Source organism: Littorina saxatilis, linkage group LG17 (genome assembly GCF_037325665.1).
Source record: "Littorina saxatilis isolate snail1 linkage group LG17, US_GU_Lsax_2.0, whole genome shotgun sequence".
Taxonomy (NCBI): Eukaryota; Metazoa; Mollusca; class Gastropoda; order Littorinimorpha; family Littorinidae; genus Littorina; species Littorina saxatilis.
This window is the reverse complement of record NC_090261.1, coordinates 7849064-7868568: the sequence shown is the minus strand read 5'-3', so window position 1 is coordinate 7868568 and position 19505 is coordinate 7849064.

Below are 19505 nucleotides of genomic sequence, written 5' to 3'. Positions count from 1 at the left end.
GTTTGTTTTTATCGTTGTATTTCTCATGCACTCATTTTCAAAGACCAGTTCATACTCATGTATAACCTGTCCCATTGGATATGCAACATTCATAACCGAAATTAACAACGATGTTTGAGAACAGGAAGTAGAATTACAACAGCTCAATCGACGTTTCCCAATTCAAAAAGATAGATAGCAGTAGTATAGATATCCCATACTCAACTTTCAGCCGTTATTATGAAAGCTAACACGCAAATTCGTCTTTGATTTATAATGTTTGGACTCAACACTTCTTGAACTTAAAGAAAAGTTACTAAAAAAACACCAACAGGGCATCACTTTTACAAGGGATAGACTCCAGCCTTAATACCGTAAGAATTGGGGAAAACTATATTTTGTGAATGTAAAAAAAAAAGAAGAAAAAAAGGTCGTTATTATTGAAACTCCACAAACTATCGACAGTTATACATTGCCTTGCCAAAGATGTATTGCCTCTAGAGCTCTGTCTATTTTAAGTAGCTATTCCTATAATAAGCGTCGTTATCTCTACTCTGACAGACCAGGCTGTATTCGGTGGTTCCGCCCTATTCAATTGCTTCCTTCCTACTTGCAACCACTGGCCATTCTCCCATGATCAGACACTGAGCTCCCAGTTGTCAACATCTTGCCCATTGCACGTGACAGCAAAATCGGTTGGGTTAGTGTTCGCACGACGATAGCGCAAACAGATCTCTCTCTCTCTCTCTCTCTCTCTCTCTCTCTCTCTCTCTCTCTCTCTCTCTCTCTCTCTCTCTCTCTCTCTCTCTCTCTCTCTCTGCGATTGACAATTGTCCTTTTATTGTCTTTATTTTTATGTCTTAGTTTAGCAGGGACAGATTGTAAGACTAGGCGTGAGCCTAAAATCTCCATCCTTGAGTAATAAAGTTCGTTCGTTTGTTCGTTCGTTCGTTCGTTCGTTCGTTCGTTCTCTCTCTCTCTCTCTCTCTCTCTCTTACACACACACACACACACACACACACACACACACACACACATACATACATACACACACACACACACACACACAGCTCACACACGAACGCACGCACGCTCACACGCACCCACGCATGCACGCACACGAACACACGCACGCACGCACGCACGCACAGGCACAGGCACACACATACGCACTCACATAAGCTCCCAACATGCAGACTTATTCTGACAGCATACGCTGACTTAGTTTACCACGCTCATTTTGTTTAACTTGGTTTAACTTTGTTCATAATTATGTAGTTTACACTATTCTCACCACTGGAACTGAAGATTTCTCTGGTTCTCTGCGCTGTTGTCTGATGTTGACTTTGATCGATCAATCCTGAAAAGAACAAAACAGATATTTTGTTACAATACTGCACACTATGTGGCAGAACCCCCACAGATAAGTGGGAGTTTTCTCCACCATTGAGGAATAAAAAAATTAAAAAACACACACACATCACCAATTAGATTGTAAAATACGATAACAGATTAGAAAATATATGTAAGAATAATGTGATTAAGATACCAGATGTGATATGTGCCATGCACGACCTAACGAACACACAGCATACTTTTAGAGTATTTGTTAACATGTTTGCTGACGGACGCTCACTGTCCACATACAAAACAAACAAACAAACAAAGCCAAGCATTCACAGAAGACAAATGAGGGAGGAGGAACAGGAAGAGGGGCATAGTGAGTGGGTTGGATTGGAGATGAACAAGAAGAAAAAGAACAATCACTGCAACAACAGATCAGTCTAGAGACATAGTGCTTTCTGCCGCGCGAGCCGAGAAAAAATTCCCTCTTTATCTTTGCTGCGCTGGCCGCAAAAGCCCTCCGCCCGGAGGTGTTTCCAGACACATCGTACGTACGTAAGATGGAGTTTGTTTTGTCACTTGACTTTGCAGATTTGAACATTTTTCGTTTACTTTGTGTTCGTTATACTTTTGTTTTATATATGTTTTGTTTTGGTGTTGTTGGTTTTTTTCTGGCATGACGCCTGTCCAGTTGTCGTTCCTAGTAACCATTCTTGTCAATCTATAGCCTATGGCACGTACCGCCACACAACTAGTGGTGACGACTTGAGTCTTTGAACAACCCGTAAGTTCTGACTGCATGCTTCCACAGTGACCGCTTTTCAGATGTAATGAAAGACCTACTGCACCCAAGCTGCGTGCATTGTTTCCATTGGTGTAAAGTATGCGGAACTACAACTTTTTTTACACTAGTTAGTCAACAAGTGACTATACACTTGTCAATGTGTCAATGATCTTCTCCTGCCTGTCTGTTTATCTGTGAGTCAGTCATCCTATTTCAGCGTGTCTACTTATCGCTAGTTATGCAATAAGGAAGAGAACGTAGTAACTCACCTTGGGAAAACGCACACTCACACACGCACACCAACCAGTAAAGAACAAAGTGCAGGTTATGGGTTAAAAGGCAACAAACACAAAAGGCACACAAGTCAAGATGCATTTGAGCTTCAAACGAGGGCAACAAGTAAGTAGAGTTAGCTCGTTCAGACAGACAGCTGATGCTTTTCTGGTTGATTTTCTACTGTTTATACCCATTATCTATGCTGTCGGTTGTCAGTTGGTACATCCTGTCCAACAGTCGGTCTGTCGTCCGTCTATACATTCAGGTACACTTAAGCGACGTATCATTGCGTTTTTATACATCAGCTCTTTCTCTGACGATCGAACCTCTGCTCAGTTTTGCAAAACAAATTACTCTTTTAATTTTTTTTCTTATATGAAAGGGCCACTCTATCAACAAAAAAATCCCACAAAACCGCCCACTGCACTTTCATTCGATCTTATAACATACATTCATACGACTTTAGATATTACTTGTCCGTTCAACATCTTGAACGACATTGCTCCACTGTGCTGAAAATAAAGCCAAGTATTCTGGGGCTGCATCCCAAGTCACGAAATCTAGTCTAAAATCATGACCATCTATTTTGGTTTTTGCTTCTGTTTCTTGATTTATCACCAACCACATCATGGTCACTACGCCTCACGCAGCCAAAACAACACTGTACTCACCGTGTGATGCTGGGGATGATTTGTGGGGGCTACAACTTTCGTCATACACCGGTGTGATGATGACCTTAGGATCACGTGGTAGACGGATGGCGTCTTCGTGGAGGTCAAACTGAAAGGGAGAAGAAGCAGAAATGCTAATCGTGAGAAGTGACACCAGCAAGCTGGATGCAGAGACAGCTCACTTACAAGGACCTTTACCTGACGTCTGATGTAAGAGGGAACAGATGTTAAGTACTGAGAACAAAATGACTGTCTTTGGAAAACTGAAAATATGAACAAGTCGCGTAAGGCGAAATTACTACATTTTGTCAAGCTGTCGAACTCACGGAATGAAACTGAACGCACTGTATTTTTTCACCAAGACCGTTTTCTCGTAGCAGCGTCAGTCCACCGCTCATGGCAAAGGCAGTGAAATTGACAAGAAGAGCGGGGTAGTAGTTGCGCTGAGAAGGCTAGCACGCTTTTCTATACCTCTCTTCATTTTAACTTTCTGAGCGTGTTTTTTAATCCAAACATATCATATCTATATGTTTTTGGAATCAGGAACCGACAAGGAATAAGATGAAAGTGTTTTTAAATTGATTTCGAAAATTTAATTTTGATCATAATTTTTATATTTTTAATTTTCAGAGCTTGTTTATAATCCAAATATAACATATTTATAGGGGCGGGGATGTAGCTCAGTTGGTAGCGCGCTGGATTTGTATCCAGTTGGCCGCTGTCAGCGTGAGTTCGTCCCCACGTTCGGCGAGAGATTTATTTCTCAGAGTCAACTTTGTGTGCAGACTCTCCTCGGTGTCCGAACACCCCCGTGTGTACACGCAAGCACAAGACCAAGTGCGCACGAAAAAGATCCTGTAATCCATGTCAGAGTTCGGTGGGTTATAGAAACACGAAAATACCCAGCATGCTTCATCCGAAAACGGCGTATGGCTGCCTAAATGGCGGGGTAAAAAACGGTCATACACGTAAAATTCCACTTGTGCAAAAAACACGAGTGTACGTGGGAGTTTCAGCCCATGAACGCAGAAGAAGAAGACATATTTATATGTTTTTGGAATCAGAAAATGATGAAGAATAAGATCAACGTAAATTTGGATCGTTTTATAATTTTTTAATTTTTTTTTTTACAATTTTCAGATTTTTCATGACCAAAGTCATTAATTAATTTTTAAGCCACCAAGCTGAAATGCAATACCGAAGTCCGGCCTTCGTCGAAGATTGCTTGGCCAAAATTTCAATCAATTTGATTGAAAAATGAGGGTGTGACAGTGCCGCCTCAACGTTTACAAAAAGCCGGATATGACGTCATCAAAAGTATTTATCGAAAATAATAAAAAAATGCCCTGGGATATCATACCCAGGAACTCTCATGTCAAATTTCATAAAGATCGGTCCAGTAGTTTGGTCTGAATCGCTCTACACACACACACACGCACAGACAGACAGACACACACACACACAGACACACACACATACACCACGACCCTCGTCTCGATTCCCCCCTCTACGTTAAAACATTTAGTCAAAACTTGACCAAATGTAAAAAGCACAAATCAGAGAAATCGCAAGGGCATGAAATTACAAAGGAAAATGAGCAGCAGAAGCAAAAACACAATCAACAACAACGACGACAACAACAACAGCAACAACAACAACAACAATACCAACAACGAACAGATCACCGAATACGAATTATGATTTTTTTCTCGAACGGTTTTACTTTGACAAAGAAGACGTACAGCGGTGTGGGAGAAACACTCTGAAGGGGAGTGAGAGAGGGAAAGAGAGAGTGATGAGACAGATAGTGGGTGGGAGAGAGAAAGACATACAAACAGACATGCAGATAGACAGGCAGACAGACAGACATATAGACAGAGTGGGAGGCAGATAGAGAGAAAGAGAGAGAGTGGGAGGAACAGCATTGGGGGGGGGGGGGCAGTGAACGAGAGAGTGAGAGAGAGAGAAAGAGAGAAAGAGAGAGAGAGAGAAAAAGAGAGAGATAGAAAGAGTGAGAGAGAGAGAGAAAGAGTGAGAGAGAGAGAGAGAGAGAGAGAGAGAGAGAGAGAGAGAGAGAGAGAGAGAGAGAGAGAGAGAGAGTCATTTGAATTCAGTTATTGTAACAAATTCCATATGACGTATATCAATTATCAAGATAAGGTCAACAGCTAATAGTACATGCTGACTAATGCGGCATCAGAATGCTTCTGGAAGTAATCTTTAAAACTTGCAGAGAACACTCAACCTTGATACCAGTCCCATTACACTGCCATGTAGTGTTAAATTAGATTAAGAGAGGCTTAAAGATGATCGACATCTTGGTATTATTCTAAATAATGCCTGTCCATTTGTAGCAGTTTAATAAAGACCTTCATTTAGAAATCGGATACATGTGTAATATTTGTGATATTGTGACATGTGATATTTTTTATTGTACATGATTTATTGTGAGTTGTGCATGTATTGCATGGTATTGTCCATAAGGGGAGAATGTGTTGCTGTAAGTTTATTGTTACGTTATTTTTGTTAGAATGTATATGTATTTGATGTTTAAATAGTATGGGTTTTTATTCATAGTTAATATGTAAAGCGCGGAGAGCATAGTTTACTGTAGTTTGCGCTATATAAGCTCTCATTATTATTATTATTATTATTATTATTATTATTATTATTATTATTATTATTATTATTATTATTATTAATATGATTTTCCAAAAAGTTGTAAAGGTATCCCTCGCTGACTTTTCTTCAAGTAAACGATTTTTTGTGTGTATCTCGCAGAAAGTCACGCTGAGGTGCAGAGGCAAACAGAATTAAGAATCGTCTTTTATGTTTACTTACCAGAATGAAACAAAGCTGCATCGGAAAAATGAAAAGCTTGTACATTTACATTTATTTAAAGTATTTATTTATTTAAACTTATTTAAAGGTCTTGTACATTTGCGTGTCAAAATGTGGCATGTGTGAAATCCATATTCATCATTGTGCATGATTATGACAATGAAAAGAATGATAAAACATAAAGGATTTACAAGGGATGAAGAAGTCATTAGCATTTTGACCTACTTAACTGCATTGGGATACGCTTGCTTCATTTCGGTTGCGCTTTCCAGGTGATTAATTAACCTTACGAGTTCAAAAATAAAATTCTGTTTGTTTCATTTTTATTCCCAAATCTACACGTACGCATTAAGCGGTCAATGCCCTTTTGAACTTTTTGTTTTTACTGCAGATTAATGCAAGTTGTCGTTCGGCATGTTTTGAGGCACATGATGGATGGGAAAATTTTTAAGAGTACACTTAATCATTTCATTTTTTGTGATGACATTTTGCTACATTTGCCATGAGGGACATTAAAAACAAACAAGGGTCTAAAATTATCTTACTGAAGGAGAGAAAGAGAGAGAGAGAGAGAGAGAGAGAGAGAGAGAGAGAGAGAGAGAGAGAGAGAGAGAGAGAGAGAGAGAGAGAGAGAGAGAGAGAGAGAGAGAGAGAGAGAGAGAGAGAGAGAGAGTGATATAAAAAGAGAGAGAAGGGTAGAAGAGAGAAAGAGGGAAACTAAGAAAGAGAGAGGGAGAGAGAAAGAGAGAGAGAGAGAAGAAGGGAGGAAGAAAATGAGAGAGAGTGAGAGGAGAAAGAGGGAAAGGGTGAGAGAGAGAGGGAGAAAAGTGACAAGAAGAAAGGGAGAGAGAGAAGAAAGATAAGGGGAGGGGGGAGTGGGGGGGGGGGGGGCGTAAGGGAGAGAGACAAATCGAGGTAAATCTGATAAACAAAGGGAATTATAAATTTAAAGCCAGAAACAGAGACTGAGAGACAGAGAGAGAAAAAGACAAAGACAGAGTTTGTATGCGAGTTTTTGAAATAAAGAAAACTTTGTATGAGACAAAGACAGAAAAATACATTGAAAAGGAGAAAGAGGGTGACAAAATAACTTGACAATACATATCCCAGAGACAAACAAACCAACATCAACACACAGACAAGGGGGTCGTTCAGGGTGAGCTCTCGATGATCGGCACTCAGTCATCCCTTCATAAACATATCTTTCTCGCTTTACCGTTGGTATGCACAGTGAATTATATAGCCACGTCAAGCCAACGCACAAAGGTGTTTGACAAGATACTATTCCCTCTGTTGATGTCCACACACCTACGCTTACTTCTTTGCGGTTTTCTTGTTTTCTGTATTCTACGCCGCAATCAATTGTTAAGGGGGTAATAATAGCACGTCGAGCAGTTTATGATGGATGATCGACACACTCCAACCCTGTTTTGCTTTGAGCATGGCCGTGTGACGTAGGCTGGACAGTCACCAGTGCTGGCCTGTGCTGAATACCATAAGGCAAAAAAAAAAGAGGTCTGTTTACGGTAAAATAGGCCCAAAAAATAGGGTCGGTAGGTCGGGATTTTTTTATTTTTTTCCCAAAAAAACCATATTTTTACGTTATTTTGCAAAAAAACCCAAGATTTTTTATTCTTTTTTTTCTTTTTTTTCCCCAAATGCCAAAAAAAAGTCTAGGGTCGCGCGAAAAAAATAGGGTCGGTCGGGTTACCGTAAACAGACTATTTTTTGTTGTTGCCTAAACCAGGTGGACATTACGAAAGGGTTGTCAGAGAAATCACAAATGGATTTTATCGTCCAGTTATGACAGATGTATGCAAGAGGAGTAGCGGGCACCGTGGTGTGACCTTAGCGAGGTCGTTCGGTTCAGAAGATCGAATGTTTGTGCAATCTGCACCTCAATTTTAGTAACGCAACGGGAGTAACGTCATGCTCTAGCATAACCACAATCATTTCTATGACAGCTTTTATTCAATCGAGTTATGTAAGTTATTCATTCTTCATGTACCTATTTATTCATTTATGTATCTATATATTTATTCATGTTTTATTTAAAAAACAAAAGTTTATTGATATATATTTATTGATTTACTTATTAATGTTATCATTGGTAGGAAAGATTTTGTGGTTTGGGAATGGATATGGCAAACCGACTGTTGTATGTATTCAAGTAAAATATATAGTTCCTCTTCACTCTCTCACTCTGATCATAGAAATCAAGCATTGGTTTGCAGTGTCAGTAAATTCCTAAAAATTTACCCAAGTTAAATTTTGTTACTTAGTTTTATCAGTCTGTTATCATATTTAAGGATGAATTACAATTGCATGAGTCTGGGTTTGACTGAAGAGGAAGCAGAGCAGCCTGTATGGAATGACCCCCCCTCCCCCTCTCCCCCCCCCCCGCAACAATCCACGTCGATCATCTCAAACACATTTCACTGACTCTTGTCATTTATCTGGTGTTAAAAGCAACGCTTCATCAATCTCTCACACTCTATTGGAAGACACTACAAACACTGTCAATGTCGACGTAACAAATGTGTCGCTTTCAAGTCTAATCTTCCCTTCATATCAATTTGTTCGTGGATGGTTAGACGGTCGGGGAGGTAAAGGAATGGAGATTTCTCTCCTATTTGTCTCTATTTCTTTCTCACTCCCTTACTCTCTCTCTCTCTCTCTCTCTCTCTCTCTCTCTCTCTCTCTCTCTCTCTCTCTCTCTCTCTTATACTGAGTCCCCCCTGTCCACCTCCCCCCTTCCCTGCTTTTGAATTTTGAATTTTTATTTTGTTATACCTTTCCTTATTGGTTTTTTTTCTTTAATTTATTTTTTTATTTAATTTATTTTTAATTTTTTTAATTTTTTATTATTCATATTTGTTCTTTGTTTCATGTGTGTATTATAGTAGGGACTAGCTGTAAGAAAGGACCATATGGACCTAATGCTATCATCCCTCGGTAATAAAGTTTTCGAGTTCGAGTTCGAGTTCTCTCTCTCTCTCTGTCTATCTCTGTCTGTCTCTCTCTCTCTCTCTCTCTCTCTCTCTCTCTCTCTCTCTCTCTCTCTCTCTCTCTCTCTCTCTCTCTCTCTCTCTCTCTCTCTCTCTCTTTCTCTTTTTCGTCTTTCTTTTAAATTCCCTTCTCTCTTTCTGCTGGTCTGTCACTCTCTCATTCTCTGTCTCTGCATCTCTCTCTGATTTTGTTGTCTGTCTGTCCGTCTTTCTCCCCTCTCCGTCCGTCTGTCTGTGTCTCGTTCTATCAGTTTTTTCTCTCCCCCTCTCCCTTTTTATGTATGTCAGTCTGCCCCCCTCTCTGTCACTTTCTGTCTGCCTCTCTCAGTCTGCCTCCGCCCTCTCCCTCTCTCTTCCCCGTTCCTTCAACCACCCTTCTCCCCCCCCCCCCCAAAAAAAAGGAGAAAAAAAGGAAGAAAAAAAGAGCATTATCCTTAAAATGCTGTTCCATCCAGCGCCTCTGGCTGGCCACAAAGAGCTTATATGATTACGTTCGGAAGCGATGTGATTTACAGCGGCCCATAAAACACAGGGAGCTGGCAAGGAGGAACACCGCTCTTCACCCATCGTCACTGACATCGGCCCCAGGGAAGGGAGGTGTGGGGACTTAGGGACACAGGTAGAGGAGAAACTAGAAGGGGGGAGCTGGAGAGGGGGGGGGGGGACTCAGTATAAGACACAGGTAGTTGAGAAGCAGGGAAGGGGGGGAGGTGTCGAGGGGGGACTCAGAATAAGACACAGGAAGATGAGAAGCAGGGAAGGGGGGAGGTGGACAGGGGGGACTCAGTATAAGACCCAGGTAGATGAGAAGCAGGGAAGGGGGGAGGTGGACAGGGGGGACTCAGTATAAGACACAGGTAGATGAGAAGCAGGGAAGGGGGGAGGTGGACAGGGGGGACTCAGTATAAGACACAGGTAGATGAGAAGCAGGGAAGGGGGGAGGTGTCGAGGGGGGACTCAGTATAAGACCCAGGTAGATGAGAAGCAGGGAAGGGGGGAGGTGGACAGGGGGGACTCAGTATAAGACACAGGTAGATGAGAAGCAGGGAAGGGGGGAGGTGTCGAGGGGGGACTCAGTATAAGACACAGGTAGATGAGAAGCAGGGAAGGGGGGAGGTGTCGAGGGGGGACTCAGTATAAGACACAGGTAGATGAGAAGCAGGGAAGGGGGGAGGTGGACAGGGGGGACTCAGTATAAGACCCAGGTAGATGAGAAGCAGGGAAGGGGGGAGGTGGACAGGGGGGGGGACTCAGTATAAGACACAGGTAGATGAGAAGCAGGGAAGGGGGGAGGTGGAGAGGTGGAGAGGGGGGTCTCAGTATAATTATTATGTGAAGTCTTATATCGCGCGCGTATCTCCAGACTCGGACTCAAGGCGCAGGGATCTATTTATGCCGTGTGAGATGGAATTTTTTTACACAATACATCACGCATTCACATCGACCAGCAGATTGCAGCCATTTCGGCGCATATCCTACTTTTCACGGCCTATTATTCCAAGTCACACGGGTATTTTGGTGGACATTTTTTATCTATGCCTATACAATTTTGCCAGGAAAGACACTTTTGTCAATCGTGGGATCTTTAACGTGCACACCCCAATGTAGTGTACACGAAGGGACCTCGGTAAAAGACACAGGTAGATGAGAAGCAGGGAAGGGGGGGGGGAGGTGGAGAGGTGGAGAGGGGGGACTCAGTATAAGACACAGGTAGATGCAAAGCAGGGAAGGGGGTGGAGGTGGAGAGGGGGGACTCAGTATAAGACACAGGTAGATGAGAAGTAGGGAAGTGGGGGGGGGGGGGTGGAGAGGGGGGGGGACTCAGTTTAAGACACAGGTAGATGAGATGCAGGGAAGGGGGGGGGTGGAGAGGGGGGGGACTCAGTATAAGACACAGGTAGATGAGAAGCAGGGAAGGGGGGGGGGGTGGAGAGGGGGGGACTCAGTATAAGACACAGGTAGATGAGAAGCAGGGAAGGGGGGGGGGTGGAGAGGGGGGACTCAGTATAAGGCACAGGTAGATGAGAAGCAGGGAAGGGGGGGGGGTGGAGAGGGGGGGACTCAGTATAAGACACAGATAGATGAGAAGCAGGGAAGGGGGGGGGAGGGAGGTGGAGAGGTGGAGAGGGGGGACTCAATATAAGACACAGATAGATGAGAAGCAGGGAAGGGGGGGGGGGGAGGGAGGTGGAGAGGTGGAGAGGGGGGACTCAATATAAGACACAGATAGATGAGAAGCAGGGAAGAGGGGGGGGGGGGAGGTGGAGAGGGGGGACTCAATATAAGACACAGATAGATGAGAAGCAGGGAAGGGGGGGGGGGGAGGGAGGTGGAGAGGTGGAGAGGGGGGACTCAATATAAGACACAGATAGATGAGAAGCAGGGAAGGGGGGGGGGGGGAAGGGAGGTGGAGAGGTGGAGAGGGGGGACTCAATATAAGACACAGATAGATGAGAAGCAGGGAAGAGGGGGGGAGGTGGAGAGGGGGGACTCAATATAAGACACAGATAGATGAGAAGCAGGGAAGGGGGGGGGAGGTGGAGAGGGGGAGACTCAGTAAAAGACACAGGTAGATGAGAAGCAGGGAAGGGTGGAGATGGAGAGGTGGAGAGGGGGGACTCAGTATAAGACACAGGTAGATGAGAAGCAGGGAAGGGGGGGGAGGTGGAGAGGGGGGACTCACAATAAGACACAGATAGATGAGAAGCAGGGAAGGGGGGGGGGAGATGGAGAGGGGGAGACTCAGTATAAGACACAGGTAGATGAGAAGCAGGGAAGGGGGGGGGAGGTGGAGAGGGGGGACTCACAATAAGACACAGATAGATGAGAAGCAGGGAAGGGGGGGGGAGGTGGAGAGGGGGAGACTCAGTATAAGACACAGGTAGATGAGAAGCAGGGTAGGGGGGGGAGGGAGGTGGAGAGGTGGAGAGGTGGGACTCAATATAAGACACAGATAGATGAGAAGCAGGGAAGGGGGGGGGGGGGGCGGAGGTGGAGAGGTGGAGAGGGGGGACTCAATTAAAGACACAGATGGATGAGAAGCAGGGAAAGCGGGGAGAGGTGGAGAGATGGAGAGGGGGGACTCAGTATAAGACACAGGTAGATGAGAAGCAGGGAAGGGGGGGAGGTGGAGAGGTGGAGAGGGGGGATTCAGTATAAGACACAGGTAGATGAGAAGCAGGGAAGGGGGGAGGTGGAGAGGGGGGACTCAGTATAAGACACAGGTAGATGAGAAGCAGGGAAGGGGGGAGGTGGACAGGGGGGACTCAGTATAAGACACAGATAGATGAGAAGCAGGGAAAGCGGGGGGGGGTGGAGAGGGGGGACTCAGTATAGGACACAGATAGATGAGAAGCAGGGAAGGGGGGAGGTGGAGAGGGGGGGCTGAGTAAAAGACACAGGTAGATGAGAAGCAGGGAAGGGGGGGGGGGGTGGAGAGGGGGGACTCAGTATAAGACACAGATAGATGAGAAGCAGGGAAGGGGGGAGTTGGAGAGGGGGGGACTCAGTATAAGACACATGTAGATGAGAAGCAGGGAAGGGGGGGAGGTGCACAGGTGGAGAAGGGGGACTCAGTATAAGACACAGGTAGATGAGAAGCAGGGAAGGGGGGAGGTGGAGAGGTGGATAGGGGTGACTCAGTATAAGACACAGGTAGGTGAGAAGCAGGGAAGGGGGGAGGTGGAGAGGGGGGACTCAGTATAAGACACAGGTAGATGAGAAGCAGGGAAGGGGGGGAGGTGGAGAGGGGGGACTCAGTATAAGACACAGGTAGATGAGAAGCAGGGAAGGGGAGGATGTGGAGAGGTGGAGAGGGGGGACTCAGTATAAGACACAGGTAGATGAGAAGCAGGGAAGGGGGGAGGTGGACAGGTGGAGAGGGGGGACTCAGTTTAAGACACAGGTAGATGAGAAGTAGGGAAGGGGGGAGGTGGATAGGGGGGACTCAGTATAAGACACATGTAGATGAGAAGCAGGGAAGGGGGGGAGGTGGAGAGGGGGGACTCAGGATAAGACACAGGTAGATGAGAAGCAGGGAAGGGGGGGAGGTGGAGAGGGGGGACTCAGTATAAGACACAGGTAGATGAGAAGCAGGGAAGGTGGGGGGGAGGTGGAGAGGGGGACTCAGTATAAGACACAGGTAGACGAGAAGCAGGGAAGGGGGGAGGTGGAGAGGTGGAGAGGGGGGGACTCAGTTTAAGACACAGGTACATGAGATGCAGGGAAGGGGGTGAGGTGGAGAGGTGGAGAGGGGGGGACTCAGTATAAGACACAGATAGATGAGAAGCAGGGAAGGGGGGGAGGTGGAGAGGTGGCGAGGGGGGACTCAGTATAAGACACAGGTAGATTAGAAGCAGGGAAGGGGGGAGGTGGACAGGGGGGACTCAGTATAAGACACAGGTAGATGAGAAGCAGGGAAGGGGGGAGGTGGAGAGGGGGGACTCAGTATAAGACACAGGTAGATGAGAAGCAGGGAAGGGGGGAGGTGGAGAGGGGGGACTCAGTATAAGACACAGGTAGATGAGAAGCAGGGAAGGGGGGGAGGTGGAGAGGGGGGACTCAGTATAAGACACAGGTATATGAGAAGCAGGGAAGGGGGGGAGGTGGAGAGGGGGGACTCAGTATAAGACACAGGTAGATGAGAAGCAGGGAAGGGGGGGAGGTGGAGAGGGGGGGACTCAGTAGAAGACACAGATAGATGAGAAGCAGGGAAGGGGGGGAGGTGGAGAGGGGGGACTCAGTATAAGACACAGGTATATGAGAAGCAGGGAAGGGGGGAGGTGGAGAGGGGGGACTCAGTATAAGACACAGGTATATGAGAAGCAGGGAAGGGGGGGGGGAGGTGGAGAGGGGGGACTCAGTATAAGACACAGGTAGATGAGAAGCAAGGAGGGGGGGGGGAGGTGGAGAGGTGGAGATGGGGGACTCAGTACAAGACACAGGTAGATGAGAAGCAGGGAAGGGGTGAGGTGGAGAGGGAGGTCTCTGTAAAGGACATAGGTAGAGGAGAACCTTTCCAGAGTAGTGGTGGAGAGGCGGGGGGGGGGGGGGGGGGGGAAGGGGGCGTCATAATAAGTAGATTGTTGACAGTTTTACCTGTGGCTTACACGTGCCGCTGGAATTGTGGACATTCCTGCCGAAGAGAGGAAGGGTTGAGGGTCGTGTAAATCACACAAAGTACATTGTACTCTGTGACTTGTACACTGAATAGGGACGGAGAGCTCTCCAGGGTTGACTTGAACAATAATTCAGCATTGAGACACCATCGGAGTTATACTCACTGGTTATTACAATTACGTCCGGTGACGTCATGTGGCTGCCTTCTTGACTTAATCTTTACAACGTTGTGCTCAAGAAGTAAAAGTTGAGACAAAACATATAGAGTAGCGGCAAAGACCGGGCAGCCCCTGTACCTCTGCCTAGATTTGGTAGTTCCTCCCTCTCATACACCAGGTCCAACCCTGTAATCCGTGTCGGTGAAATGAACCAAAAGCTAGAAAAAGACACTCGTGGTCAAATGCACTCTGAATGACAAAAGTACGTTCATGGCTAGAAACTACATTTGAACACTCGCAACAAAGCCAGTCTGATTTTGACCAAAATTGGATTAAAAGAATGAAAAATATCTCCATCTTTTTAAGCTCTTTACAAGTAAAGCCTCTTTAATCTCGAGACCCAGTTTTGTGCAGGACCCAGCTAAAGTTCACCGCAGACGGCTAATGAATTATTCGGAATGACGTCTGCTCCGAAGAACCAGAAACAAGACTCCGTTTATACATCATTTTCATATATTAATGAATGGCTTCTGGATGCTGATGAAATGAAAGCTGTTGCAGCAATTCGTTCTGTATTCTTGCAACGCTATACCTCGACACCAGCCAGATAGGATAACGGACAATTGCTGAAATGGACGAGGAAGGGAGAGGGACATTTATATTAAAACGAGATCAACCTTTTCTATCAAGGTTTTTCGGATGCTTGATAGTTAAGGTAAAGCTTGAGCTGTCAATAGAAAATACTTTTTTTGATTTTTAATCGCACAGACAACTTTTCACATCAGGAAAAAGACCACACATGCAAATGCAAGGAAGAAATGGTCGGCTATGTTTCAACCACTTCTGACATCAGGGAAACGTATCATGCTTCATCGTTGAATTAACCCCCAGAAGGATAGTCTGAACTTCGTCGAACTTAGGCCTATATATCTGTATGTACAAATGGGGGACCTGTTTTATGAACTGCCTGAGACCTATATGTGTATTTACAAATGGGGGACCTGTGTTGTGAACTGCCTGAGACCTATATGTGTATTTACAAATGGGGGACCTGTGTTGTGAACTGCCTGAGACCTATATGTGTATTTACATATGGAGGACCTGTTTTGTGAACTGCCTGAGACCTATATGTGTATTTACAAATGGAGGACCTGTTTTGTGAACTGCCTGAGACCTATATGTGTATTTACAAATGGAGGACCTGTTTTGTGAACTGCCTGAGACCTATATGTGTATTTACAAATGGAGGACCTGTTTTGTGATCTGCATGAGACCTATATGTGTATTTACTATTGTGGGACCAGTTTTGTGAACTGCATGAGACCTATAGAGAATACTACATGGCTTGCTGTGTCGTACCAGATTTACACGATTTTTAAAAAAAAATATTGAACTGCGAGCGAAAGCGAGCTGTTCACTATTTGAAAAAGCAACGAGTGTAAATCTGGTACGACACAGCAAGCCATGTAGTATTCTGTTGATCCTACATACTGTACTTACGTGTATTTTACTGAAAATGTCTTGTAGACGAGGCAGCTAAATTGAAGACGCTTGTTTTGGAACCTCGATCTCTTCTAAAGCCTCGTGCAGTCTATTACGTCAAAGCAAAGAAACGTCACTCTGAAAGTGTGGCGTGACGTGTTAGTTCTAAAGATTCATCGAGGGTAATTAGCGAGCGCAATTTTTGTTTCTATAATGACGTTTGTCTCGGTGACTTTAGCATCATAAGCAGTGGAAAAACAGATCCCTGCCAGACTTGCTTGACATGACCTCATTTACATGATATACACACGTGTGATTTGAACGATTATTATCTCACGGGTGTCTCTCTCACGTATGTAGGATAAAAATGTGTATTTACTATTGTGGGACCAGTTTTGTGAACTGCGTTCCATCGACATACCTACCTTTTTGCCACACGGATGACCCGTCCCTGAACTGAGGTTGGTGCAGATACATCACGTAATATACGCCGCGCAGCTTTTTGCAGTGAAATATACATTTTAAACATGTATATAACTCAGTGGCTCTTGCTGTGAGTTCATGTCAAATGCCTGCAGTCCGTCATCAGCAGTGCCAAATGTGTTTACAAGACGGTGTGTTTTGGTGGATGGTCGAAAAAAAAGTTTTGTGTGGACAGGAATGAAGGGAAGTTGGGAGAGAGAGGGGGGAGTGGAGGGGACGGGCGAGAGAGAGAGAGAGAGAGAGAGAGAGAGAGAGAGAGAGGGGAGTGGAGGGGACGGGCGAGAGAGAGAGAGAGAGAGAGATGGGGGGGGGGGGAGTGGAGGGGACGGGCGAAAGAGAGAGAGAGAGAGGGGGGGAGTGGAGAGAGAGAGAGAGGGGGAGTGGGCGAGATAGAGAGAGAGAAATAGAGAGAGAGAGAGAGAGAGAGAGGGGGGAGTGGAGAGGACGGGCGAGAGAGAGAGAGAGAGAGAGAGAAAGAGAGGGGGGAGTAGAGGGGACGGGCGAAAGAGAGAGAGAGAGAGAGGTGGGGAGTGGAGGGGACGGGCGAGATAGATAGATAGAGAGAGAGAGAGAGAGAGAGAGAGAGAGAGAGAGAGACAGAGAGAGAGAGAGAGAGAGAGAGAGAGAGAGAGAGAGAGAGAGAGAGAGGGGAGTGGAGGGGACGGGCGAGAGAGAGAGAGAGAAAGAGAGAGAGAGAGAGAGAGAGAGAGAGAGAGAGAGAGAGAGGGGGGGGAGTGGAGGGGACGGGCGAGAGAGAGAGAGAAAGAGAGAGAGAGAGGGATAGTCAGAGACGAGACAGACACAGACAGAAAGACAGCAACAGAGAGATAGACAGAGACAGACAAAGACAAAGACAGAGAGTCAGAGATAGACCGAGAGATAAAGAGAGAGAGAGAGAGAGAGAGAGAGAGAGAGAGAGAGAGAGAGAGAGAGAGAGAGAGAGAGAGAGAGAGAGAGAGAGAGAGAGAGAGAGAGAGAGAGCGAGAGAGAGAGAGAGAGAGAGAGAGAGAGAGAGGAGAGAGAGAGAGAGAGAGAGAGAGAGAGAGCGAGAGAGCGAGAGAGAGAGCGAGAGAGAGAGAGAGAGAGGGAGAGAGAGAGAGAGAGAGAGAGAGAGAGAGAGAGCGAAGAGCGAGAGCAAAGAGCGAGAGAGAGAGAGAGAGAGAGAGGGAGAGAGAGAGAGAGAGAGAGAGAGAGAGAGAGAGAGCGAGAGAGCGAGAGAGAGAGCGAGAGAGAGAGAGAGAGAGTGAATGAATGAGAGCGCACAAGAGAGAGCGAGAGAGCGAGAGAGAGAGCGAGAGAGAGAGCGAGAGAGTGAATGAATGAGAGCGCACAAGAGAGAGAGAGAGAGAGAGAGAGAGAGAGAGAGAATTTCATAGCACAAGGAAAACAGTTACATTGATCGAAGGTAGTTTTAAACATATAAAGGAGTTTTGTTATTTATAAGATAAATCAGTCCAATTTGCCTTCTGGAAAACATGGTATCAAAACATCATCTTAGCTTAATTATTCGAATATTGAATCATATTTTTTCTTACAACTTGCATTAAAAAGCAGTATGTTTCATTTCGAATTAGCGAATGAAAAAATAGTTATTTGGCAAGCATTGTTCTTGTGAAAATATTGACCCACTTTTAAACATACTCAAGATGGAACTGTTCAAAGCATCAAGACATGCTTTAAAAACGTTCACGTACGAACACTTATGTCAATATATGTATTATTCTTTAATTTAAAGAACAAAAATCTGTATAAAAAACAATTAACGATTAGACCTAACTCGCGCCTGAACAACAATTGCACGGTGTTTAAAACAAAAAGCCTCGTTTAAATGTGTAGGCATTTATTTCATTGATACATTTCTCATTATCAGAAATTACCTCTGTATTAATTTCAGCTAACTTAGATTCTGATAATTTGGTAGCTGGTACTTTGAAATAGAACTGGTAACTGATAGTTTGAAAAACACTCGTCATTGGCAGCTGATACTTTAAAATAAAACCGGTAGCTGATAACTTGAAATAGAACTTGTAGCTGATAGTTTGAAATAAATAGAAGTGGCAGGTATCTCTTTAACGGCACAGTTTTACAGAAATGGTAGGTTCACAGACAAAGAACGATCATTGCAAATTGGGAAATGTGAGATGGACCGCGTGCAGACAAGGCAACCAGACAGAAATTGTGAAGATCTATATTCACTTAGTGCATTCTGGTCGAGTGCCTAAGTATCGTGTTCTAACAACAGCTGCCCATGACACCAAGCTGATCCTGCTTCGTGGGCTACGGGGTCTTCCTCTTACATGACATTCATGTCAATGATCTGGCCTGCAAAGCCTGGCCATACGCAGATACTATCTTCAACTGACCTACTTGTATCATTTTCCCTTCAGAACACTGTCATATTATTATTTTAGTATGCATAACTGTTACTTGTGTGGAAAATCAGTTCCGAAAGCTAAGCAGCACCTAAAATTAAAGACAACAAGACAGTTTAACGACCACTGCAAAGGGCCAATCTCCGAGACATCATTAGAAAAATGTTTTCTTACAGAATTGGTCGGAAGGAATTGAGCAAGTATCAGATGATTAAATCAAAGTGGTTTTGATCAGCATCTTTTGCAGCCAGTTTCGTGTTTGGTAACATGTAATTCTCATGCAGATCAAATACACAATATACACATCTACAGCATATCATACTTTAAAATGAATGTGTCTGTGGAGACGTGGTTTATGCTGCTGATAGTTCGCCGTGATGGTAGTTTTCAAGGATTTTTGTTAAGTTTAGGTACACTTGTTTATTGTGTCTGCGTGAATTCTAATATTGTGTGTATGAGGAAATTGTTGTTGTAGTTGGCTTATCCTAAGCCTGAAGGCTGAAAGGAAAACAAAAATTTTGAAAACTTTGAAACAGAAGTACAATGCTGGGAAGAGCAACTCACCTTTGATAGAGAAGTGTACAATAAATGCTTGCACTTCAGCGCTCAGCTGCCGTTGTTGTAGGGATGACACGATGCTGCTTCGCCTTAGAAAAAGTCTTTTCTATAACCTTTAATTGCAGCCACAAAACAATATCTGAAGATTTCACATTAAGTCCTGAGAGAGCAACACATAAGTGAGTCTATATAGAGTCCTATGCTCTGGAGTTTCCCCAAACAGTTTTACTTTTCATAAGTCCAAAACTCTTTCAAATAAGTTTTTCCGATTGGCCCCAAGAATCATTCTCAAATAAAATTCTCCATTGTCAGGGTTCTGTAATACTTGTTTTTCTGTTGAAGAATACTGAAGTTAGTTATCAGACCACAAGACTACATTTCTTTCTGGTTCTGTAGAGTCTCCGTACACGAAACGATGTTTGACAAAAGAC